Below are 26862 nucleotides of genomic sequence, written 5' to 3' on the forward strand. Positions count from 1 at the left end.
CCTATTCTCTATTGGCTGAGTCCAAAACCTGCTGAGGTCTATCATGATCCCCTTTAGGAAGAAGAGAATTTGACTTGGTTGTTTTATTCAAGGCATTTGAGGAATAACACGTGTGTTGAAGGGCGTCAAAAGGAATGAGCATCTGGCACCTGGACCCAATTGCTCCTCCCATCCCATCTTGGGCCATCCACCTCCAGGTTCATGGTCCTGGCTGCTGGCTCTGCCCTCCTTCCTTGGAGGCATCTCCATAGCTAGGTAGGTTTCTTCCAAAGTGGCCGTCTTCGAAAGTAATCGGCACAGACTATGAGGTAAACAAGTAAGGCTGAGAGAGACCTGCCCCTGAGAAAGACAAAGTTCAGATTGGACAGACAACCCATTGAGGAGGCCGACATAAAAGCACAGCAGGTAATAAAGAACCTAGGCATGTGTCCTGACGGCTGATGAATACAATCTGCTAGACAATGTGTCTTTTGAGAAGAGAAATTAAAAGAGCCTCACCACCCTCAATGACGTGTCTCTTTGGGTTTGGCTGGTAAAAAGCAATAAGCTTATGTGAATTGAAAGGCAGGCAGGAAACAGGAGGTTTCAGCTGGAGGAGCGGCGGTCCATAAAGACCTGGCAGGAGGGAAGAGCAGGTAACACGTGCGGGTCTAGAAATAGTACACCTGGGTTAGAGTGGAGACTGTGAACTTGAATGTGGGATGGGAGGCGGGAATAAAACCTACATTACTCAATTGAGTGATATGATAAAAGCCCCATGAATTCAAGGTAAAGGACTATCTACTCCAGCAGGAGTGGGGATTTATCACATATCTTCCAGGAGGAGAAGGATATACTAAAACTGCAATTAGAAAAATAATAGCAACAGTGGTGCACAGATGATAGAGGAAAGATGAGAACAGGCAGAGAGGCCAGTCAGGAGACTTGGCAGGGAAAGAGGAGTTGGGGACCCGTGGCCATGATAAGGAGGAGGTTGAGTCTGTGGTCTTGGAGATTGGGTAGATGGAGGTAGGGGAGAGAGGAACAGGGAGAAGGAGGATTCAAAGACGGGATTTTGCGCTGCAGTGACTGGGAAGCAGAGGTGTTGGTGAGTGAGGTAGAGGGAAGATTTTGGCATGTGGTGTTTGAAGATGCTGGAAGCAATTGAAAGTTGGCAGAGTCTGGATATGACTTCATCTGAATTGCATTTCAGATATTAACTCACCAACCGTTCCGACTTTCTTTGTTACCTATTAACGTTTCTCAAAGAGAGTACGTCCAGGCCCTGATTTCTCAGACCTGGGGTCTTCTAGTCAGGGTGTAGCTTGGCTCTGATATATTCGTATGTGTTAAAGATGTTTACCCCCAAAGATTCTGAGTGGAGATTATAACATCTTTAGACTTCAGGCTACTTTTGGAATCAGTAAAATCTTTATCTTACTCTTTTTGCTACCTCCCTCCCTCAATCTTACCCTTCCAATTACACACACACACACACACACACACACACACACACGAGTTGAGTTTCTATAATTCAAAGCTCAGTGCTAGCAATGGTAAAGGATAGATACAGAGGTAAATAAGACACCATGCTGTCTTCAAAAGAGCCTACAATCTGGTGGGGACTCCCATGGTTGGCTGGATTGAGTACCCGCCAGGCAATGAACACTAAGCTAGGAGGCATTAGAGGTGAAGTGACCTAGTGGTTAGGCATGGATTCTAGGGCCCTGGAGCCAGATTAGCTGGGCTCAAAGTTTCGCTCTCCTGCTTATTCATTGTGAACACTTCAATCAAATGTCCTTGTGCCTCAGTTTTCTTATTTATAAAATGGGAGTAATAATAATTACTTTGTAAGGTTTTATGAAGATTAAATAAGTTAATAAATATAATCAATCACAATGTGTGCTAGGAGCATGTATGAGTTCTCATTGATGAGTTATTTATGAACTCAAACACTTTCCTAGTACATAATAAGAACTCCATGAATGTTAGCTATTACTATCTTTGCTCCAGGTTGCCATGGAATGAAGAAACTATGGCGGGGATTGAGGTAAGATCAGTGCTAACTCAAAAACATTGCAATACATCTTGTTAAAGGGTAGAGTGAACTAAAGAAGGATGTTATAAATCTCAATCTGATCCATAATGTCAAAACTGGAGACGATTTTTAAATGGCTGATAATTAAATAATCAATAATGATTAGAGCTGCTAATACAATTTCTTAATTTAGGCTTATCCCACGAAGAACCATTTAGCACTATTTGATTGTGATAATGACTTAGATTGGCCAGGTATTCCTCTTTTTGATTTTGTGAACTATCCCTGGAGATGTGGCTTATTGAAAACTTCGTTTCTAATTTTCTGTGGCTGAGACCAGTTTGCTATAATTAATAAATAAACTGATGGATTGTTGGAGATGTCTAGTTACAGTCAAGCAACTCACGGCACTAGATGAATTAACAAGAGGTGTGTATATGCAGAGTCACATGAGGTCAGCTAGGAGGCTGCAAGGATGAGCTCTGTGTTGCACAGAAATGAATTACAACACAGGAGCTGGCTGCTTTCTGTCCACCAAGCCACTGTGGTAGAGTCTAGGCCAGAGTCTAGGCTGGCTCTCCCTTGGGCTCTCTGTAGCACTTTTCCATTTTTTTCTTGGAGATGCTTTTCAATCACTACCTTCAATTTGCCATCTGGTGGACTCCTAAGGACTAAGCTTGGATCGGGCTCCTGTTCAGGCTAGCTCAGGTAAGATGATTGCCTAGAGTGGCCCTAGATCACATCATCCAAAGGGAGAATATCAGCCCTAGCCAAAAATGAAAGCCAGAGGTCAGTACCAGTAGAATTGTGTCAAGCACCAAAACAGAGAGACAAAAGTGAAACTACAAATGAAAAACGAGAGATAAATCTGAAATCAAAAAGATTTGAAGGGGTCCAAGATAGCAAATGTGTGTATTCCAGGGAAACCAGTCCTGATGTGCAGGAGGATTCCAGGCCCAATCTTACTGGATACAAGCCTAGCTCTGGACAGGAGGGTAGCTACTTCTGCAAGTGTCTTCTCTACACTAAGCTGTAAGCTTTTTGAAAGGTTTCATGTGCATCTTGTCATTTTTGTGTCCCCCATAGAGTCTGAGATACAGCAGACACTTAGCAAATATTTGTTAAATGAATGAAGGAATGGTCAGTATAGGTGAGAATGCCACTACCAGCAATACTATTACTAACAACCACTAATCACACCTGTCACTTATTGAACATTGACTACGTGCCCAAAATCAGGCTAAGCACAAAATCAGGCTAAGCACAATATATATATATATTTAATTTAATCCTCACAAAAACCTTCTAAGGTGGATAAGATTCTCACCCATTTCATGAATGAGTAAACTAAGGCTTAGAGAAGTCATCTTTTCCAAAGTTGCACAAATAACAAGTGGCAGAAATAACAAATCTGCAAATGAACATCTCAGTCCATGAGCTTACCTACCCCAATGTACCATTTTGGAAGCCCAACCTTGTTCAAACCTGAATTAGAGTCCCAAGGTTGTATAGAGACTTTCCTATTCTCCTCTTCAGCTTCCCACCCAAACGGAGCTCACCGCCCCCCTTGTGTACTCTTCGGGCACGTCTTCACCAGAACACTCGATACATTGCCAAATCATTGTCTGTTTAGATGAGAGTCTTGACGGCAGGGACTCTTGTTCACTTCTGTTCTCCCATTGTGAGTAGCATAATGCCTGGAATACCGTAAGTGCTGAAGAAAGGTTTGTGGGGTTGATTAATTATTGAACTCTGAATAAACAATGGTCATTTCGAGGACTATGTTCTCTGGAGACTCTTTTGCTTTTGATCCATGGATTCCCTCATGTACGGCCTGAATGGTCTGAGAGATAAGATACCAGCGCTGTTTCAGAGCCTCTCAGCGGCCGCCTTGGGGGCTGGATTTATTGCCTTCTTGAGTGAAATGTTGGCCTTCAATTTTGCTGAGCTGTCAAGAGGTGATTTTAGGTGTGTGGCTGTTGATTGTCCCACAAGCTAACTTTTTAAGTCAAAAATACCACCCAGCACTGAAATGGAGGTTGGTTATGAGGTGTTAACAGGACCTCTGGGCCACCAAAGAAAAAGGGCTGGGGAAGCCAAGAGAAACACCCTGCTCCCAATTTTAAAATGAAATTTGTAAAATAAAGAAATAAAATGAAATAGTAAAATAAAGGAAGAAATTTGAAACTATAAAAAATTTAAAGCTTTTAGTGAAAAAAAAAGGAGGGGGGTGATGGTTAACAGAGCAGGATTTGAAATCAAACAAACTAGTTTAAAATTCTGATTCCTCATTGCCTTTGCTCTACAGGGCAAGTTCCTGACCATGAGCCTCAGCTGTCTTGTCTGTAAAGTGGTACTGGTGTCTGCCTCTTAGGTAAGCATTAGCTAATACATGTGAAGTATCTAAAACCACTCCAATTATATAGCAAAGGCTCAATAAAAGGTCGTTGTTATTCAAACAGTTAAATTGTATTCATTTACTTAATGAACATTTATTCAGCACCCACCCTGTGCCAGACACTGTGCTTCACTCATTGACATAGAATGGTGAGCAAGTACGTGCAGGGTCTGTGCCCTCACAGAGCTTCATGGTGAATTGTAAAAGTAGGCATAGGTTCAGTGGGTTCCCTTTCCGTGCCACCCCACTTTGACACTGAACTCAGCCATGTGACTGGCTTTGAGCAATGGGATGTTAGACAACATATGCAAGCAGAGGCTTGAATAATGTGTGTGCTCTGTCCTGTTTGGCCACTCATAGAACCCCTGTTGCCACCGCTGTATGAAGAAGCCCAAGGCAGCCTGCTGGGTGGTGAGAGACACATGGCCTAATTGCCAGTGTCTCACTGGCCAACAGCTACCACCTTCTAAAATGTGAGTGAGGCCATCCTAGGACCATTGCTGCCGCTTGACCCACCAGCTGACCATAGACACTTGACAGAGCTCAGCAGAAATCAGCTGATCGGGCTCAGACCAGAAAAGCTGCCCAGTCAGCTCATAGAATTGTGAGCTATATAAATGGTAGTTGTTTCAAAAATTTAGTTTTGGGCAGTTTCTTATGCAGCCAAGCTAACTGATACAAAAGTATAGCCTACCACAAGGGTCAATAAACTTTTTCTGTAAGGGACCAGGTAGTAAATATCTCTGCTTTGCAAGCCATAAGATCTTTGTTGAAACTACTCACCTCAAAAGGAGCCATAGCCAATACGGAAATGAGCCGTTGCAGCTGGATTTGGCCTGATGGCTGTTGTTTGCTGATCCCTGCTCTAGCACTAAAAACAGACATTATTCAAATAATCACAGAAAGAAATGTGTGCAGGTAAACTGCAATCACATCTGAGCAGCCAAGGCTCCTCGTGCTGTTAGAAAGAATGATCAGAGAACCTGCCCCAGGCTGGTAATTCAGTTAAGGTGTCTTGGTTAGATTTCCCCAGAAGCAGACCCTGAGATAAGGATTTGAGGATGAGCAGGCTAATCTCAGGAGCAAGTTATGAGGGTAGAGAAGTGAGACAAAGAAGAAAACCAATATGGGGCGAGTTAATCAGCAGGTTACCCACCGGGCAAGGGAGGCTTAGTCCCGTGGGGCCTTCAGGAGACAGGCTAGGTCCCCAGTGAGGGGTGAGGAAGCTGGGTTATATATTCTCCAACTCCCATCCATTGTTGTTGGAGGCTGATCTTGGAGGTGTCAGTTCTCTGCCGTTCTGTTCTGCCCCCACGCACTCCTGCAGCCAGAGAAAGCACTCGGGCAGAGAGGAGCAGCTTGCAGTAAGAAGCTGAACTGGGAGTGAGGCGTGCCAAGGAGATGTGGGTGGGCACCAGCAGCATCTGCCACAGAAGGCTTCCCTGTGGGAGGAAGGGCTGAGTTGTGCTCTAAAAGATGGGTAGGATGTACAGGTGAGAGAAGCCCCAGCTGAAGGGTAGATGTGGAGGAGGTCGCCTAGGAGGGAAGATACATAGAGAAATGACTAGAAGTCTGGAACTAAGCACTTAGGAAAATCCACATGTAACGTAGGTTGGGCCTGAAAGGAGGCTAGGGCTGTAGTAACAAAGTACCACAAACTCCATGGCAGAAAACAACAGAAATTTATTCTTTCACATTTCTGGAGGCCAGAAGTCAGAAATCAAGGTGTTGGCAGGGACATGCTTTCTCCGATGGCTCTAGGGGAAGATCCTTCCTGGCCTCACTCTAGCTTCTGGTGGTTCCCCGAAATCGTTGGTATTCCTCATTTTGTGGACACATCACTCCAATCTCAGCCTCTTCACCACATGGCCGTCTGCCCCCTGTGTGTGTCTGTGTCCAAATTTTCCTCTTCTTATAAAGACACCAGTTATCAGATGAGGGCCCACCCTGATCCAACAGGACCTCCATTTAACTTGATTACATCTGCAAAGATCTTGATTCCGAAGATCACATTCACAGGTGCCGGGAGTTAGGATGTGAATTTATCTTTTGGAGGGAATCTAATTCAAACAGAGACAGAGAAGGAGCAGCCACAGATGGGAGGAAAGTCAGGACAGTGTAACGTACTGGATGCCCCCAGGAAAGCAGCACTTCAAGAAAGGAGCGAGCATCATAAATAAGATAAAGAGGTCAGGCGCAGTGACTCCCAGCACTTTGGGAGGCCTGAGGTGGGAGGATCGCTTGAGTCCAGGAGTTCGAGACCAGCCTGGGCAACATAGTGAGACTCCATCTCTACAAAAAATTTTTAAAAAATTAGCCAAGCATGGCCACACACACCTGTAGTCCCAGCTACTCAGGAGGCTGATCTGGGAGGATTACTTGAGCCCAGGAACTCAAGGCTACAGTGAGCCAGGATCACCCCACTGCACTCTAGCCTGTGTAACAGAGTATGACCATGTCCCAATAAATAAATAAATAAATAAATAGATAGATAAGATGAAGACAGGAAAGTGTTCACTGGATTTAGAAACAGTGAGTATTCAACTCCATTAAGTTGCTGGGCAATGAAAGGGAGAAATCGAGGCAAAGGTTTATAGGGTTGAGGGAGGATTTTTTTAAAGATGGTGGAGATTGAGTATATCAGTGGAAAGGAGCCACTATTTTGAGGGGGATGTTGAATACAGAGGCAGCAAGCATATCACAGGGTCCTATGACACAATTAGACAGGAGAGGGTGGGTTCCTGGGACCAGGCGGCTCTGTAAGAGGAGGAAGGAGGAGTAGACGGGTGTAGGCCCCGGAATTCTCTCCTCTGTGCTTTACATCCCCATTCTTCCTGCCAAATGGTCCCCATTGCCAGTCTTAGAATGAAATCCACCTCTTAACAGCTACCAACTGATCTGCCCCCAGAGAGAGCTGTTATTCCATATTTTCTTAGTATTTCCTTTTTGTGACCCTTTGCCAATGTTTATCGATACATGTCTTGTGTGTCTACCAAGTGCCCTGCCTAAAAAGATTGCACTGAGAGGATGAAGCATAAGGCTGCAGGGCTTCGGGAGATACATGCATTATCCGATTCATCTTGAAAACGTCCCCATAAGGAAGCCAAGACAGAATTATTATCTTCACTTTACACAAGAGGAGATGGAGACTCCAAGTAGTCAAGTGCTCTGGTTAAGATCACATAGATCGAAACCCACATTCTCGGATATTTTGTTGGGGCTTTTTCCACTAAAAAAAAGAAAGGAAGAAAGGAACAAAAACACTGTCTTTCTTAATTTGATATTATGAATTTTTTAGAAGTTACATCAGAACGGGAACATTCTGGTTTCCTGGTTTTCAGGAATTTCCAGGAGGGTCATTTTTTTCAAGACTTGTAGAGTAACAAGGAATTTGCTTGGCCTTGACGTCCTAGAAATAATAAAGAGGTCTAGTGTCTTGGAAACTGGACCCGCCTTTCTTAGGAAGACCACACAACCAAAGTCAGATGAAACCAAAGGGGCCGGATGAAATGACCCAAGAACTATTTTCCCATCACCTGAGAGCATTTTCTATCCGGCAAATATTTACCAAGCTCTTATTTTGTGCCAGGAATCGTGCTCAGGACTGAGGGGTAAAAACGAATCTGAGGAATAGGCGGACACACATATATGTCTCATACCACTTGGTACAGGCTACCCTGGGGTCTAGGAACACACTCGTGTGCTTGGGGAATGATGATACCTCAAGGAAACTGGTCTGAGAAGAGCGGGGAAGGAGAGAGAGAAGGCCAGGAATGCAACAATAACAGTGATAATAAAGAATATTTATGTGGCATTTACAGTCTACAAAGCACTTTTACTTTTTTTTTTTTCATCTAATCTTTACAACAGCCCTTTGGGAAGTAAACAGAAAAGTAGTTTCCCCCACGTGGGTACCTCCGGGAGACGAGCTCTCCCTAAGCGGCAATATATTCAAAATGCATCCGGTAAGAAATCTACCCATATTATCCTACATATTCATTACACTCGTCTTCCTGAATTGCATTTGACAGCTTTTGCCTAGTTTAGGGGTACTCTAGTTTATCGTGTTTAGCCCAAGCAGCACTCCACAGACTGTCTTGTGCTGAAGGCTCCTAATAGCACCAACTAAACTCTGAATGTTGTTGAAGTCTCCAGCCCTGACTTCTCCACATTCTGTCTCCTCAACCAAATGCGTGTTATCTGTTAAGACACAGCTCCAGTCCTTCCTGTGCTTTTGTTAACCGATCCCCACCAGTGTGGACACCAAGAATTGATAGCCTCAACTGGAAAACTCATTTAGGCAAATTTCTAAGCAACTCTCCTAACAATGAATTTCCTTCTTAATGAAGTGATTCATACTCTCCGTTCATTCATCCATCCATTCATTCAATAAATTGATTGAATACCCACTGTATGCAAGACACACTGATAGACCTTGGGAAGGACTCAAAAATAATAAGACATGCTCAAGGTATTTGGAGTTTAATGGGAAAGATAAGATGAGCATGCAGATAACTAACATGTAGGTCAAAGTGATAAGTGAGGTGGTTTGCGCCTGTAGTTTCAGCACTTTGGGAGGCTGAGGCAGGAGGATTTCTTGAGCTAGGAGTTTGAGACCAGCCTGGGCAACACAGTGAAACGCCATTACCACAAAAAAATACAAAAGTTAGCCAGATGTGGTGATGTGCACCTGTAGTCCCAGCTACTTGAGGGTCCAATGTGGGGGGATCACTTCAGCCCAGGAGTTTGAGGCTGCAGTGAGCTAGGATTGCACCATTGCACTGCAGCTGGGTGACACAGTGAGACCCTGTCTCACCAAAAAAAAAAAAAAAAATGAGAAAAGAGAGTTAGGTTCATACATCCCTTTGTTTCTTCAGCAATCATTTTGTATGCACCAATTATGGGAAGGAAACTATGCCAGGTTTTGTCCATATGCTGCCTCATTAAGTCCTCAGGACTTGGAGATAGAGGCTCTTAGCTCCATTCTCCAGATGGGGAAACTAAGGCTCTCCTTACTTCTTTCCAACAGGAGGAACTTCAGGGAGGAAGGTTTTTGTTTGTGTTGGGGTTTCTTCGTTTTATTTTGTTTGTTGTTGTTCAAGTTTGAGGTTTGGGTAGGATTTTCACATTTAAATGGAGGAAGACTTAACATAAAGCGAATGAAGCTTAACCCTCAGGTGCGGGGGAGCTTACAACGATCCACTTCAAGGTCCCAGGAAGGGCCGAAGAGCTGCCTTCACATCTCCATGGATTTTTGTAAGATTTGCCAAAGTGATCTATTTTAGCATTCTTTTTCTTAAAGCAACTGTCCCAAATTGTGTACACTTCAGGCTCCACAAAATCTGGATATGCCTTTGCGTTGAAAGATGGAGTGAAGCACGTGCAGAAAAAGGGGAACTCACTGAGCAGATGCAGAGGGTGACGCGGAGAAAGATCAGCACACCTCGGGAGGAGAGCATGTGGCCCCGATGCACAGATGCAGAGGGTGACGCGAGAAAGATCAGCACACCTCGGGAGGAGAGCGTGTGGCCCCGATGCACAGGAGCATTCAAGGCTAGAAAGGATGAGGAGATGACTTTCCCAACTCCTGGCCCCAACCCCTAGGCTTATCTGCATCTGCCCCCTCCTTTCCTCCTCTTGGCAACAATGAAAGAGGGATCCCTCCTCCCACACTGCCAACCTCTCCACCCAGGCTGGGAGCCACTCCCCTACAACTTTCCCTGTGGGTCATTCCCTCTCCTTCCTGAATCTGGAGCTCCACCTGCTCCAGCTCCTCTGGCCCCTTCCTTCATCCCCCTGTTGAAAGAGAAAGAAGTGGGGAGGGAGGGCAGGGAGAGAGGGAAGGAGAGAGGGAGGGGCGGAATGGGAGCGGGAACCTCTTTTGAAGATTGTCCCTCCCCAGACTCAATCCTCTTCTTTTCCTCCACTATTCATGGCTGAAGTTCTTGACAGACCTGGTATTCACTTCCTGCTTCCACATTTTTACCTTGGACAACTTGTCAACCCAACCTAGATCCTCTGCATACCAGCACCGACTCCTGGGACACTGCTCTTGTCAAGGTCATTAACAACCTCCTGACTCAGGACAACCAAGAAGTGCTTTTCTGTCCTGATTTTACTTGATGTCCTGCCTTGGATTACCCACTTCCCTGGGTTTTCCTCCTACCTCTGTGTTTCTTCCTTCTCCGTCTCTTTTGAAGGCTTTCCTTCGACACTGGTGTCCTTTGGCTTTTGTCTCAACCTTTCTGTTTCTGTCAATCTCAATCAGTATTTATCCTGGTGTGTCTCACAGGCACTGACTCTTAGTATGTCTAAACCTGAGCTCACCCTCTCATGCTTCCCCACCCTCACCCAGACCTGAGGCCTGCTCGTCCTGTGCTCCCATCCCAGAAAACGGCACCACCACCTGCACGCATACCCAAGCCAGAGACCTGTGATGTGGGCTTGTCACCTCCTTATCTCTCACCCTTCACAGCAAATAATTGCCAAGACCCCTCAGCACCTCAATACCTCTTACCTCTGTCAACTCATTACGTCACCGTCCCCAGTGCTACAATCACCCTCTGCCTGAACTCCTGAAGGGGCTTCATATCCACCTCCCTGCCTCTCTTCTCCCCCTCTCCAATCTTTTCTCCAAACTCCAGACAGAATGATTTTTCTAAAATGCAAATCTATTCAAAGCGCTCTCCTGCTTAAACCCTTCCATGGCCTCCCACTGCTCAAGATTAAGCCTGAACTCCCAGACAGGTTCTTCCAGCCTGTTGTAACGGAGACCCACTTCCTCCTGTCTTCACTTTCCCTCTCACAGGCGATGGCTATATTGAACTGCCCACACCCCCTTACCCCTGGGCCTTGCACCTGCTCCCTCTGCCTTCCCATCCCACACCCACTCCATCTTTTCTTGGCTCCCTCCTATGCCTTCTTTGGTGACTTCAAGTGACTTCAGATAAGTCACCTTTTCCAGGAAGCCTTCCCTGATCTCACAAGGGCTCCAGTGGGCAAGTCCTTAGCACCCTGGTGTGACCCCCGCCACCCTCTGGGGTCCTTGAGAGAAGACACGAAGACTTTGTTGGCAGCACGGTGTGCACAGAGGGGATGCCGACACCGGGTGCATGGAGGAATTCGGTGAATACGTGTTGAATAAGTAGTGAGTAAAAGATTGATGGAGCTAGATCACCCTGTGCATTGCATGCCAGGCTGGGGAGTCCGTGTTTTATTCTGGAAGTAAAATGCTGCTACTACAGAATTTGGAACGAGGGAGTAAGTTGACCTCACCCATGCTTTTGAAAGTTTGCTCTTGTTTCTAGAAGAACGAGGTAGGAGACCCTTGCACTGGTCCACACAGGAGGTAATGAGACACTGCACTAGACACAGGCAGGGAGAAGGCAGATGGGGGAGAAGCGATGCAGAAATCACATTGATGGATCCCATCAACTGATTAGATTTGGGGTTGGGGAAAGTGGGGGCATGCGCAGAGCAGGGGAAATGGTTGTGGATGGCTCTGGAATTTAAATCTAAAATGGGGCCAGATGCGGTGGCTCCTGCCTGTGATCCCAGCACTCTGGGAGGCTGAGGCGGGAGGATCACCTGACGTCAGGAGTTCAAGACCAGCCTGGCCAACATGGTGAGACCCCCCCGTCTCTACTAAAAATACAAAAATCACTCAGGTATGGTGGCGCACACCTGTAATCCCAGCTACTCAGGAGGCTGAGGAAGGAGAATCACTGGAACCCAGGAGACGCAGGTTGTAGTGAGCCGAGATCACACCACCGCACTCAGCCTGGGCAACAGAGGGAGACTCTGTCTCAAAATAAATGTATTAATTAAATAAAATAAAATAAATAAATCTGGAATGGCCAGGATATAATTATTCCCCTACTGCCAACCAACGGAGGGATGGCCCTTGTATCATTTACACTCAGAGACTTTCCAGGAGCCCCCTCAGTTTCTGCCTGGAGCTTCCCTGAGATCTGTACTCTGTTTTCTGAAGTTTGAGGACCCAAGACTTCATGCTTTTTCCACAAATACTTGCGTGGAGAGCAAATATTTGCAGAGCATGGAGTCATTATCGTTGTTTTTATGGTTATTTATTCCAACAGAACTTGAATTATAAAATTAACAGTGGCTTGCCCTGGTATCTCATCACACACACAGCATAATAACGCCCACCCCCTCCCCCAGGACTTTAAAGAGTATCTACGGCAGAAGGTTATGGGTTTGGCTTTTTATTTTGTTTTTCAATCTTCGAGACTCTCTTCTCGCCCTGCCTCAGTGGAGCTCTGTCTTTGCACACCTGTCCTGGGCAGCTGCACTGGCCATCCCGGGGAGAGACATTACGACACACTTGCCTAGGAAAAGCAGCCACCGTGCTGGCCAGAGACAGGACCACAAGTCAGGAGGCCTGGCAGGCTCTCCACCAGGTGGAATTGGCAAGAAACTCACGTCTTCTCTGCCGCTTCCCACCAAAGGCAACCTTCAGGGCACAAGGTTGATGTGAACATGATTTGTCATCATCCGGCAGAGTCTCACCGGGGCTCCTGCGTTCAGCGGTTTCACCGAGCTCAGTGTTTCTGAAGCACTTACCCCTGCTGGACAAGCAGTTACTGCTGAAAGCAGGGAGAATTCAAATGGGAATGTGTTCTCGAAGTGAAGTGGGACTTGCCTGTGGGTGCTGCACTCACGGGTAATCGATCAGGACACACAGGTGACAGTGTCGACCTGGAGGTCAGACCACCTGGAATCAAAGCCCAGCCCGGCCGCTTACTAGTGTCGTGATGACCACTTAACCCCTCTACAGCTCAGTTTCCTCATCTGTGAAATGGGTATGATAAAAATAACTATTCCCAGGGTTCTGATAAACATTTGATGAAATAATCAACATAAAGAACTTAGCGCTTAGCAGACTGTAACCCTTAGCTAGTGTGATTTTTCAACCTGCAGACCCCTTTGGTAGAGTAGGTAATTCCAATGGTCATCTGTTCCTATGCTGTTTTTAGGGTTTTCCATCCCCACGGGCTGCTGCTGCTACTTTTTCTGCATTCATGAGATTTTTTTCTCTTTTTTTTTTTTTTTTTTTTTTGAGACGGAGTCTCGCTCTGTCGCCCAGGCTGGAGTGCAGTGGTGCGATCTCGGCTCACTGCAAGCTCTGCCTCCCGGGTTCACACCATTCTCCTGCCTCAGCCTCCCGAGTAGCTGGGACTACAGGCACCTGCCACCATGCCCAGCTAATTTTTTTTTTTTTTTTGTATTTTTAGTAGAGATGGGGTTTCAGTGTGTTAGCCAGGAGGGTCTTGATCTCCTGACCTCGTGATCTGCCTGCCTCAGCCTCCCAAAGTGCTGGGATTACAGGCGCGAGCCACCCCGCCCAGCCAAAGATTTTTTTTTTTTTTCTCTTGAAAAGAGTTTCCTGCCAGCCACTGTGGCTCACACCTGAAATCCCAGCAGTTTGGGAGGCCAAGGCGGGCGGATCACTTGAGGTCAGAAGTTCGAGACCAGCTTGGCCAACACGGTGAAACCCCATCTCTACTAAAAATACAAAAATTAGCCAGACGTAGTTGCATGTGCCTGTAATCCCGGCTACTCGGGAGGCTGAGGCAGGAGAATCGCTTGAACCCAGGAGGCGGAGCTTGCAGTGAGCCGAGATCGTGCCACTGCACTCCAGCCTGGGTGACAGTGCAAGACTCCGTCTCAAAAAAAAAAAAAAAAAATAAGAAGAAAGGAAATGCCATACATGTTAACAGTCACTCTGCGTCTCCTGCCGTCCACCCCATGCCCTGGCAACTGCAAATCTGCTTTCTGTATCTGTGGATTTGCTGATGATGGATATTTCATATAAATGAAATGCTTCCTGTATTCTTGAGACAAAACCCTTCTCTTCCACATGGAAGCAGTAAAAGCTCAACAGTAGGTCTTGGGAATCAGGCCCACCAGGGTCTAAGCCCCAGCTCTGCCACTACGGACTGGATGACAGCAGGTGAATTATCTAACATTTCTACAACTTGCTTTTCTCCTCTAGAAAACAAGAATGATCATCACAAGATCCTCACCCAGAGTTATATGAGGAATCAGTGAGCTGACGCTTGTCCAGGGTGCTGTCAGTGATTATTAATATTATTTCCAATTACAGCACACAAGTAATGCAAGCTCATTGAAAAAGATATGGTCAACACAGAAATGCATAAATAAGAAAGTCGAGGCCGGGCGTGGTGGCTCACACCTGTAATCCCAGAACTTTGGAAGGCTGAGGCGGGTGGATCGCTTGAAGCCAGGAGTCTGAGACCAGCCTGGCCAACATGGTGAAACCTCGTCTATACAAAATACAACAATTAGCCCGACGTGGTGTCGCGCACCTATAATCTCAGCTACTGGAGGGAGGCTGAAGCACAAGAATCTCTTGAACCCAGGAGGCGGAGGTTGCAGTAAGCTGAGATCTCGCCACTGCACTCCAGCCTGGGTGATGGAATGAGACTCTGTCTCAAAAAAGAAAAGAAAAGAAAAGAAAAAATTGGCCACATCCCCTGACTGTGCTGTGGGTCGAAGGTCTGTGACCATGGCTCACCTTAGGGCTAGCCAACAGCAGCTGCAGCAACCGTAAGTGTTGAGATGCGTGGACAGAGCACGGGCTTTGGAGCTGGACAGACCCAAGCCTGCCTCTCTGCCCTGTCACTCTATGGTGACCTCAGACAATCACTTAACTGCCCTGAGCCCTGTGTCTTTATCTGTCATGGTTAATGGGAAACACCTCCTTCCTAAGGTTGATGTGAGAATTTAAAAGAGATGAATCCCAGCAATTTGGGAGGCCGAGGCAGGAGAATCGCTTGAGCCCAGGAGTTCAAGGCCAACCTGGGCAACATAGCAAGATTCCCCATCTCTACAAGAAACTTTTTTTTTTTAATTGGCTGACCATGGTGGTGTGTGCCTGTAGTCCCAGCTAGTTGGGAGGCTAAGGTGGGAGGATTGCTTGAGGCCAGGAGGTCAAGGCTACAGTGAGTTGTGTTCATGCCACTGTACTCCAGCCTGGGAGACAATGTGAGACCCTGCCATAAATAAATAAATGAATAAATAAGATGTGCAATGTCAAATGCATGACACAGAGTAGGGCCGCAACAGCCACAGGCATGAGTGGGCCCTGGAGAAGGCAGCACATGAGAAGAGCCATTCAAGTTGCAAGTACTAATCCAAGTGGCTGTGCAGAAACGAGGGAGAAGGTGGGAGCCTTGTGGGGCAGTCAGGATTTCCAGAGATGCCAGGAAGGACTTTGCAGGCAGGGAGAAGGCGCTGAGTGCAGCAGAGCTGCGGGCTGTTTTATTTCCCTCCCTAACCTTCACACTCAGTCACTCCCATCCCACTAGCTCATTCACTCTTCTCCATGTCCCCGTGTTCACAGCAAAGCAGCCTGTGGGTGGTGCAGAAGATGGAGAAGTCGTGAGAATAATAGCAACAATAGCAATAGTAATAGCTGGCATTTCTATGGAGGGTTGCTGTGTGCCAGGCACCAAGCCAAGCCCTTTCTCACTTCCCCCTCAACTCCAAGGAGGTGGGGAAGGGGGCCGAGGGAGCTTCTGCTATAATAGCCTCTCCGTGAGGACGGGAGACCGCAGAGGGTTTGTTCGTGTGTGGACGTGGAGGGATCCCTGGCCCCCACCGGACCTGGGCTCTCCCAGCCACACCGCCTTGGAATCTGAGGGACTTTATGCTTCTGGGAAAGGAACAACAAAGAAGGCATACACAGAGGTTTTGTGCAACTCAGAAAGACTCCAGAAAGTAATGGGCCAGCCTCCCTCCGGTATCGGAAGCTACTCTATGAAACTCAAACTCATAGGCCAAAACTGCATGCTTTTTTCAGAAGGCCAAAGCAAGGCCGCCTCAGCTCAGAGTATGCCAAGCTTCAATTAAATGTAAACAGATCTCTTAATGCACAGAAGAGACGAAACGGCTGAGGCTGCGTGCTGCGTTGAGTCCACACGGCACCAGGGAAGTCTGACCCCAGGAAAGGTCACGTATAGATTGGCCGCGGGTGCCCAGAGCATGTGAATAATCGGAAATAATGGGGCTCCAGTAGGTACCATCAAAGACGTGAATGGGATTGTTCTAGCACTTCTGTGAGCCACAGATGACTTGCGCCATCTCCTTTACTATGCTGAGTAGCGACAGATGGCAGGAGAACTGGACAAAACCAAGTCTCGTCTCCCCACCACTAACTAGCTGTGTGACCTTAGGCCAGGCACTTAACCTCTCTGGGTCTCAATTTCCATGCTTCTATAAGGCTGAGGGAAGCTCAGTTCCCTTCTGGCTCTAAAATCCCTCTTTGCCCCTTCTTACATGAACTTTTGGAATCAGCCATGGAGGCCAAAAGAAGCCGTGGCTGCGTGCTGGTCTAGATTGAACACCAGACGCTCCAGCAGGCAAAGCCTTGTGCAACATGCCGGGGTGTTCCTGAAATAATGGAAGTAAATCAGCTGATTGAAAACTGTATCATAAAAGTTATAGAAGTCTCACTTTGTCACCCAGGCTGGAGTGCAGTGGCCTGAGCTCAGCTTACTATAACTTCCACCTCCCAGGTTCCAGCTATTATCCTGCCTCAGCCTCCCGAGTAGCTGGGATTACAGGCACACGCCACCACGCCCAGCTAATTTTGTATTTTCAGTAGAGACAGGGTTTCACCATGTTAGCCAAGCTGGTCTCGAACTCCTGACCTCAGGTGATCCGCCCACCTCAGCCTCCCAACGTGCTGCACCTGGCCCATTTCACCTGTTTCTTAACTTGATTTTTCACAGGTGGATTTAATAAGCTTCAGAGTCAGCCAATCTAGGTTGGAACGCTGGTTCCTGGAAAAATTACTCTCTGAACTTCAGCTTCCTCATCTGTAAAACAGTGTTAGTGCCTACCTTGAAGCTTTGTTAGGGAAGCTAGCAGGAATTTACGTCTAGTGAAGCAGAGTACGTTAAACATGAGGTACCCGCCTCATGTCAGCTCTTTTGCACGATTCTCAAAGCAAAACACATGTTCGTGTGTACTTGCCTTTTTCTCTCTGGTCTCTTTTAGGTCCTCCAGGACAGGGACAATTTTTAGTCTTGGTAAACCCTATAGTGCTTTGCACAGTACTTAGTAGAATAAAAGAATTCATCAATGAACGAAATTACTCTTTCATTTTTCCCTAAAGTTCTGGTCTCTTTTAGGTCCTCCAGGATAGGGACAATTGTCATTCTCGGTAAACCAAGAATAAAAATGTTCTCTCTGGTCTCTTTTGGGTCCTCCGTGACACAGACAATTTTTATTCTTGGTAAACCCTATAGTGCTCTGCACAATACTTAGTAGAACAAATGCATTCATCAATGAACGAAATTACTCTTTCGTTTTCCCGAAGGTTCTGCCTTCCAGAGCTCACACCATCTCATTATTTCATTGTTTCTCCCTTCCTCACAGCCAACATCTCTTCCAGGTGGTAGGTTTAGATCAGTCTCTGGTCACCTTTTTTGCAAGTCTTAGAGACTGGCCCTTTCGAAAGAGGATTCCTGACATCTGCGTCTTGTGTCAGAACACACGCATTTGCATAGTGTCTCCACGGAGAACCTCGAGGCTCCAGACAGCCTGAAGGTAGAAAGTGCTCAGAAGAGCAAGGCAAGCCTCCGGCAGGAGGGTAGGAAGTGGTAGGCATTTACACTTTGTGTCAGCCAGCCAGCTCCTTAACGTCCCAGCCAACTTCCTGGGCTGGCCAGTCCCAGGAAACCACATGTTTTTATGCTCGAGCTCTTAAAACATTGTCGTAAGTAAATCAAATTTTTGTCCTGCCCTCTTCGCTTACCAGACCTAGAGCAATGATTATGAATGGCAAGTGGCAAGAAACGGGGTGGAGAAAAATGTCACCAGCGAAGGCGGAAATGTGTCTGAGAGGTAGGATGGGGGTATCTGCTTTCTCAGGGAAGCTCCAGCCTCTGTTCCACCTCCTGGGAGCCTGTCTGTGTGTCCTGATGTCCACCTAGCCCGGATGAGACTGGGGAATCAAATTCATGCTCCTCCCAGGTCTCGCTCTTTACCTGTGGAGGTGTCAAAGCCAGAGAGCGAAGCCACTAAATCAGTGCATCCAGAAAATTCATGAGCTCAGAGAGGGCTGGTTGCCTGGGAGAATTAGTAAACTTCATGAGGTGAGAACCGCATTTCCGTTCAGCTCGGTGTTCCTGGTGCGAGACAATGCCTCACCCACTCTATGTGTTTGTTGAGGGAGTGGATGCATAGCTGCAGGAATAAACCAGTGAACGAACACATCGCAGCCGGCAGTAAACTCAGCAAGCCCTTCAGGTTCCCCTTCAAGGCGCTGAGACTACCCGTTTTGCAGCTTGTTCCTTTCACAGCCTGGGCTACTTAGGGGTAACAGGTGAAAAAATATTTGTTGAAGGTTCCAGGACAGTGGAGAGGGCAATTTGTGGGCAGGTCCCAGGAGACAAAAAAAAAAAAAAAAAAAAAGGCTGCAGGTGGGGTGGAGCCAGCCGTGCAGGAAGCACGTGGGAGAGAAGTAGGAGGTGGGTGCAGCTGAGCGCTCGGGGAAGCCCCAGCAGGAAAGGACGTTGGTCGGGCAGGAGGAAGGAGGAGGAATGAACACATCTGTGGTGGTCACGTGGCCACCCAGAGCCCACTATGCCACAAAGGCTGCCATATAATTCTTTCAAGGGCCCTATGAAGTCAGTATTATTATCTCCATTTTATGGAGGAGAAAACTGAGGTTCAGACAAAATAAGAAACACAAAACCAAGGTCAAGAAGCTGGAAAGTGAAAGAGCTTTGGGAATTCAACCCAGGTTTCGCCGGTTTCAAAGACAATATTCTTTCTATCACGTAGCACTGTCTCCTGGGAAAAATGAATGTAAGGGATACGTATCACAATGATACACACCACCCAATGATACCCTGCCTCCACCCTGCTGCCAGCCACCCAGCCCCATCAGTCCCCAAGTCCTGTTGACTTGTTTTTCTCTTTCCATCCCTGGCTCGGCTGCTGCCTCAGCCCATTCCTCCATCACCTCCCACCTGGACCACAGCGGTCCTCTCCTGACAGGCCAGCCATCCTGCTTGCATCTCACATGGCACTTCCACAACCATAGTGTTCTTTCTGGAGTGCAAAATGAAATGTTTTTCTCCTGCTCTATGGTGAGGCCCAGATCCCCTAGGATCTGGCCTGGCTGACCAGCCCAGCAGCGTCTCTCTTGATTGGATGGTGATTCCCCCAAGAGGTATGTCCACACCTAACAACCAGACCCTCTGAATGTGACCCCATTTGGAAAAAGGGTCTTTGCAGATGCCATTAAGTTAAATATCTTGTGATGAGAAGATCATCCTGGATTACCCAGGTGAGCCCTAAATCCAATGACAAGTGTCCTTTAAGAGGCAGAAGAGAGACCTGGCACAGTGGCTCTCGCCTGAAATCCTAGCACTTTGGGAGGCCGAGGCAGGAGGATCACTTGAGGTCAGTAGTTGGAGACCAGACTGGTCAACATGGTGAAACCCCGTCTCTACTAAAAATACAAAAATTAGCCGGCTGTGATGGCGGCGCCTGTAATCCCAGCTACTCGGGAGGCTGAGGCAGGAGAATCGCTTGAACCCAGGAGGCAGGAGAATCACTTGAACCCAGGAAGCGGAGGCTGCAGTGAGCCGAGATCATGTTACTGCACTCCAGGCAGCGTGCTAGAGTGAGACTCTGTCGTAAAAAAAGAAAAGAAAAAAGGCAGAAGAGAAGACACAAACAGAGAGTAGGAGACCGTGTGAAGACAGAAGCAGAGACTGGAGTGGTGCAGCCACAAGGAATCCCTGGAACCACCAGACACTGGAACTTCAGGGGCAAGGGATGACTCCCCCACGGAGCCTCTGGAGGGAGCATGGCCCTGCCAGATTCTTAATTTTTTTTGAACTTCTTGCTTCCAGAACAATGAGACAATAGAGGTCTGTTGTTTGAAGCGACCCAGTTGGTGGTGATTTGTTTGGCAGCCCTGGGAGAAGCACCCTTCCCGTAGTGCTCTGTCCAGGCCGATTGGACTGAGAAAGATCTGGCAGGTTCCTCAGATGTGCCCAGTTCTCTGTTTGGTCCTTCGCACGTGCTGATCCCTCTGCCCAAAACACTGTTCCACCCCCTTATTTATAGGCTGACTCTTCTCCCGCCACTTCCTCTGAAGAGTCTTCTCTGGCACATCAGCCAGGTCGGACTCCACTTACAGTGTGGTCCCACTTGCGGTTCACTTCACGTTTGTAACGCTCATGATACTTTATGGTAATTTTTTGTTTCATTGTTTCATTGGCTGGTAAGTTCCATGAGGGCAGGAACTGCTGTATCCCCAGGCCCAAGTGTGCAGTAGCCACTTCACCAACATTTCCCCTCTAAATTAGTTCCATTTCCAACTCTGGCAAGCTTCCCCCATCATGTGAGGAAAACCCATTTTCAGCCAGAAATACAGGAGCGAACCCATGAAAATAGGGTGGGGAAGGCAAACAGAGAATGAAAGAACTTAGTGTCATCTTCAGCCCCTGTGTCCAGTCACCCCTGAGGCCAGCGCCACTCCTGGGCTTCCTGGTCGTGTGAGTTAATCAAGTCTCTTCTTTCTTCACACTAGTCTGAGTCTGTTTTCGGTCAGCTGTGACTGAAAGGATCCTAGCAGAGATGAAGCTTCCGCTGCTCAAAAGGTACCAACTCACACGTCCTCATGAGCAACTCTTTCTCAGAAAGCAACTCTTTCTGAGAGAGAGTTGCTGAAATCCCTATGTTAGTGAGGAACTGGGGTTCAAGGGACCTTGTCATGTGCCCAAGCTCTCATCATGGTGAAGTGGGCAGACTGGGATCTGCACCCCATCCACGCAGCAGGCAGGCGGGAAGATCAACAAAGGCCTGAAGAGAGACAGCAGTCCCATGGCAGGCCCAAAAGCCTTCCGAATACAAATCACAAGACTTGGAGTGCAGGCTGGGCACAGTGGCTCACGCTTATAATCCCAGCACTTTGGGAGGCCAAGGCGGGTAGATCATGAGGTCAAGAGTTCAAGACCAGCCTGACCAAGATAGTGAAACCCCATCTCTACTAAAAATACAAAAATTAGCTGGGCGTGGTGGCACACGCCTGTAATCCCAGCCACTCAGGAGGCTGAGAAAGGAGAATCGCTTGAACCCGGGAGGTGGAGGTTGCAGTGAGCAGAGATCGCACCACGGCACTCCAGCCTGGGTGACAGAGCAAGACTCCATCAAAAAGAAAAAAAAAACGAATTGGAGCACAGAGCACAAACAGCAACAACAAAACCCATGGTGCCTGAAATGTCCCCGTTTGTTTCCTCCAGAGTCTGTGACACCCTGAATCAATGTGTCCCCACATTGACCTTGAGGACCTAATTCTAAACAGGAGCTTCCTTCAATCTCTTACATGTCTGGATTCTGATTATTTTGCATCTTTAGTGATGGGACCATGAGTACCTAAAGAGTGATGAGCCACACATCCAGACAACTGGTGTTTAGCATTTATTTTATTTATTTATTTTATTTTTGGAGACAGGTTCTTGCTCTGTCACCCAGGCTGAAGTGCAGTGGCACCATCTCAGCTCACTGCAGCCTCAACATCCCAGGCTCAAGCGATCCTCCCACCTCAGCCCGCTGAGTAGCTGGGACTACAGGTGCACACCACCACACCTGTCTAATTTTTGTTTTTTGTTTTTTGGCTTTTTTTGTAAAGACAGAGTTTCACTATGTTACCCAGGTTGGTCTTGAGCTCCTGGGCTCAAGTAATCCTCCTGCCTCAGCCTCCCAAAGTGCTGAGATTACAGGCATGAGCCACAGAGCCCAGCCTGTGTCTGCCATTTAAAACAAACTATGGGCCGGGCGCGGTGGTTCACGCCTCTAATCCTAGCACCTGAGGCGGGCAGATCACCTGAGATTGGGAGTTCAAGACCAGCCTGACCAACATGGAGAAACCCCATGGAGAAACCCCATCTCTATTAAAAATACAGTAGCCTCAGCTACTCGGGAGGCTGAGGCAAGAGAATCACTTGAACCCGGGAGGCAGAGGTTGCAGTGAGCCAAGATCGCGCCACTGCACTCCAGCCTGGGCAATAAGAGCAAAAACTCCGTCTCAAGAAAAAAAACAAAAAACAAACAAACAAAAAACTGTGTGGGGCTGGGCATGGTGGCATGCACTTGTAATCCCATGTACTCAGGAGGCTGAGGCAGGAGGGTCACCTGAGCCCGGGAGTTCAAGGTTACAGTGAGCTATGATCACACCACTGCACTTCAGCCTGGGTGACATAGCAAGAGTTCATCTCTAAAAATACAAAAAAAAAAAGTTTAAAAAAATTTAAATAAACAAAAAATGAAACAGTGGTTCTCTGCTCTTGGCTCAGGAAAGCCAGGTCACCCAGGGGCTGGAAGGAGGGACCTTCTAACGGACAGCTTCATTTTCAGACAGTGGCACTGAAAGCACAAGAGAAGGGGAGTGTGACTTTGTCAGTAGCCGGTACCCTGGCTGATACTCCCGGGTGCTCAGGCTCAGAGGGCCTGGTTCCCACTAACCAACACTGATGCTCTCGACTCCTCCACGCCCTTGCCTCCTGGATTCCAGTGTTTCTAGGTGGAGAACACGTATTCCATCCCTGCTGTGAATACAGAGCTCTTCAGTGCCACAGAGTCTTCAGAACACGGGGAAAGGGGAGATGCCTTCTTCGTTCCTGGGTGCAGCTGTCTGGTCACCCCCTGTCCCACCCACGGGGCACCTGGATCAATAGTAAAAAGCTGAAGGGTCGGCTCAGCAACTGAGTCCCACGGCCTCCGCGGCATGAACCAACTAAGGGTTTCAGAAAAGCGTATGTGAACATGCTCCAAGACTGTAAGGTCATAAGGCAAAAAGATTAGATAAGCCAAGTTAAGTGAAAAGTAATTAATATTTTACTGTACTTAAAAAAAAATGATTTCCCTTAACCATTTGGCCATGGGTTAGAAATGAACTCTGGAAACACCAAAAGGGAGAATATACTATTCTCACTTCCAAAGAAATAATATTTTCTCCTCATTTCCCTTTAATTTTTGTTGAGAAATGTAAAGAGCCCGCATTGCTTCGTCAGCTCAGCACCAGCCGCATTCTGGGGAACTGTCTCCCCTGCTCCCGTGCCCCCGTGCATAGGCACTGCCTTCAATATGGCACCATGGGAAACTAACTTTCGCTACAACGGGCCTCGCCCTTGGCACCGACCATTGGTCAAGAGGTGGGCACCTGATCCAAACGGGCCAATCAGAGCCCTCCCCCAGGATTTGGGAACTGCAACTGACAAAAGAAGTCAGTCTCTCTCTCTGGGTGTCTGAAAATGAAGGCATGTAAATGCAGAAGCAGTTGGCAGCCCTGTTCCACCATGTGGACTGAGGAATAGAAAATGCCAATCAGCAGAAAGAGAATCAGAGGCAAGGAGAGGAGAGCACATCCAGACGGCATTTGAGCTTCTAGTTCTAGCTGCTTGCAAGGCCTAGCCATATTCCTCTTTTGGATTCCATTGAATCCAAGTAGCCTTATAATAAAATTCTTTTTTGGCTTAAACTCTCTTAAGTTGGATTTCTCTTCCTTGCAACCAAAGAGTTTTAACTAATATGAGAACATAGTCCTATTTCAGTCTCGCTTACATGCTAATCTTAAATTCCTCAACCATTTTACTTTGTGACTTCAAAATGAAAAAAAAAAAAAGTGAAAATATTTGAGTTAGACTCTTATGCAAATTAGACTGCAATCATTCTCTTGGACTGTTTCTTCACAGAACACTGGTAGCGTTATGCTCCATGCTGGAATGGATTAAGTACAAGCTAGAAATATAAAAGAATGACTAGGTCGGTGGTGTGGCTGTCCATGGTGGATTGTGGCGTTTTTCTGATTGTCACTAGAAATTTGGTTTTCTCTCATTTTAAAGTCCATTTGCAATTGTGATGTGTTCTCTTTTGACAATCTACAGAAGTCAAATGATCTCTGATCTTTAGGCCTATCAGCATCCCCTTGGACACTCCACATCCCATGAACCACATCCACAAGCGACGGTCTTTGGTGTGCCACTTCCTGTTGAAGCTGCCTGTCTACCAGAATTAGCCTTTCCATAGGTAAGGCCCTGTCGGGGAAGGTGACGGGGAGCTGTCCAACCAAGACTCCTTAGGAGTCATTCTCTCTAATCGACAGCAACGAAAACAAAGGTGATATTGCCTCATCATCTTTCTTAAAGGTAGGTGTTTAACATTTTTTAAAAACCATGGAACTGGGCTGGGCTTGGTGGCTCATGCCTATAATCCCAGCACATTGGGAGAACAAGGAGGGCAGATCGCTTGAGCCCAGGAGTTTGAGACTAGCCTGGGCAACATGGCTAAACCCTATTTCTACAAATTAAGAAAAAAAAATTAGCCAGGAAGCGCATGCCTGTTGGCCCAGCTACTCAGGAGGCTGAGATGGGAGGAGGGCTTGAGCCAGGAGTCCGAGGCTGCAGTGGGCCACAGTCGCACCACTGAGCTCCAACCTAGGTGACAGAGCAAGACCCTATCTCAAAACAAAACACACAAAACAAAACAAAACAAAACAAAACATGGAACTAGACAAGCTCTTGCCTAATATCTACTTAGGATCTCTCAGGTTTCTCCTATTAAAAAATACAAATAAACCAAAAGCCACTAGACCTGAGCAAAGACAAGGAAGCATGTGTCTAGCACATGGCCAGCATGTGTGGGCATAACCATAGTTAGATATTAAAACCCAAAGGCTGGTGGAAACGCTCAGCAGCCCGGTCCGTGCCCTCCCTTATCCAAGTGAGTGTGCCTTTGATCCCAGTGAGCCTCAGAAGCCTGAGCAGTGTATTAGTCATCATTTCTACTCTAATTAGAAAAGATTTCTTTGTTCCCAGCCCAAGTTCAATCAGCATTTCAGTTAAACAGGTAAAAAAAAAAAATAGAGTTGGAAAAATCTTCGAGTCATTTGGCCCAAAAGGTTTATTTTAAAGATGAAGAGATGAAGTCACCTGTTTAAGACTGCACAGCTGGCTATCGGAGGACTCGAGGGCAGAGCTCCTGTCACTCCTCACTCCTAGTTCCAGGTTCTGAGAAACAAGCACTTTTCAGAAAGTGCTCAGGCCCTCACCCCGAACCTCACTGCTCCTGGACAACCTTGCGTGTGGCGAAGCTGGAGATGTCTAAGAAATCACTGGCTTTTCTGCATTCTCCAGGGAGAAAGTTCCCAGGCGCTGGGAGCCAGGGCAGCAGGGTTTTCAAAGGCCTGCAGCGGGAGCCCTGCTCGCAGGGATGCCATCCAGATGTCCTCGTGTCCCCTCTGCACGTGAAAGCCTCGCACTGCTCCCATCCCCTCCAGTCCCCCCTGCGTCCCGCAGCAGCAGAGCTGCACGAGGCTTTCCCCAGCCCGGGGCACACATTCAAAACACCTAGGAATGCCACTGGGAACTCCCGCCTGAAAGGACAGGCCGCCCGCTGCAGGGCACTGAGATGGATGCAGGGACCTGCCCTTTTCCTCTGTCGGCGGGTTGCCTCCATTGGTCATTTGCTGTGGCAGGGCAGAAGAAAACAATGAAATCACAGGGCATGCAGAAGTCAAACCGACACATAACCACACTCGGAGGAGAGGACCCAACTGCTAAGCAGCTTGCGTGGGAAAGTGAGAAAAGCATGGGGTTTTCACATAGCAGGTGGAGTTCGATGCAAACCATCCGGAGCATCTTGCTAATCATTAGCGATGGCACCTTTGTTCGGTTTCAAGGAGTGCAGTTTCAGGGGCAGTGTTCCCCCTTGAAAAAGAGGCGATAAAAACAATATACATTTGTTTAAGCTTAGGATGTGAAACACACTGATGTCATGTCTCCTTAGCTTTCCAGGTGAAGGATCGTGGTGTCACCTTTAGGATGCCTCGCCTGAAGTCGGGACTCCCCTGAGCAGAATGATGGCTTCTCAGTGAATCCCACTTCCCACTTGCATTTCCAGAGACGAGTCTGGTTCCTCTAGATTCACACACACATAAAGAAATAGTTATCCTTCTCCTTGCCCCTGATCTCCCACTGAACAATGCCTGGGATATGTGGGTTCTGGAGCGTCTATCAGGAAGAATGTGTGGAGGATTTCTCGACCCCTATTATTTTCCTTTCTGTGTCCAAGGCATGTGTCGGTTGCTACCTGAGCAGAGGTGGCAGCTCCATATAGGCTGGCTAAGAGAAGAAAACTGTTCTCACTCAGATTCTATAAATTACCCGCATTCTCACTTTAATATCAAGTATGATATATATTAGAGTGCATGGTTTTGGCTAGAATCAATTTGGAAGGCTGTCAAATAAAACACAAAATGGGAAAATAAATCCAAAGGAAAATTGATGACATGATTTTACTCCCATTACATTCCACTTAACAAATGCATATGTTTTACAATATCTTTAATAATAATTATTAAACATAGTAAAATACTTCCAAA

The 26862-nt window shown here is 47.2% G+C and overlaps 1 long non-coding RNA gene across 12 annotated transcripts; it reads left to right on the forward strand.

Moving 5' to 3' along the window:
* Window positions 1-570: 570 nt before the first annotated feature.
* On the forward strand, window positions 571-26862 carry LOC123572961 (uncharacterized). Of its 12 annotated transcripts, XR_006697602.2 has the most exons (9): window positions 571-635; window positions 1993-2029; window positions 2939-3049; window positions 3554-3698; window positions 4326-4391; window positions 8286-8380; window positions 21013-21082; window positions 24393-24509; window positions 26268-26862. It is a non-coding gene; the product is annotated as an uncharacterized lncRNA (long non-coding RNA). The 12 variants fall into 12 exon arrangements; XR_006697601.2 differs by lacking the exon at window positions 8286-8380; XR_012428375.1 differs by lacking the exon at window positions 3554-3698.

The sequence above is a fragment of the Macaca fascicularis genome, chromosome 1 (assembly GCF_037993035.2).
Source record: "Macaca fascicularis isolate 582-1 chromosome 1, T2T-MFA8v1.1".
Lineage (NCBI taxonomy): Eukaryota > Metazoa > Chordata > Mammalia > Primates > Cercopithecidae > Macaca > Macaca fascicularis.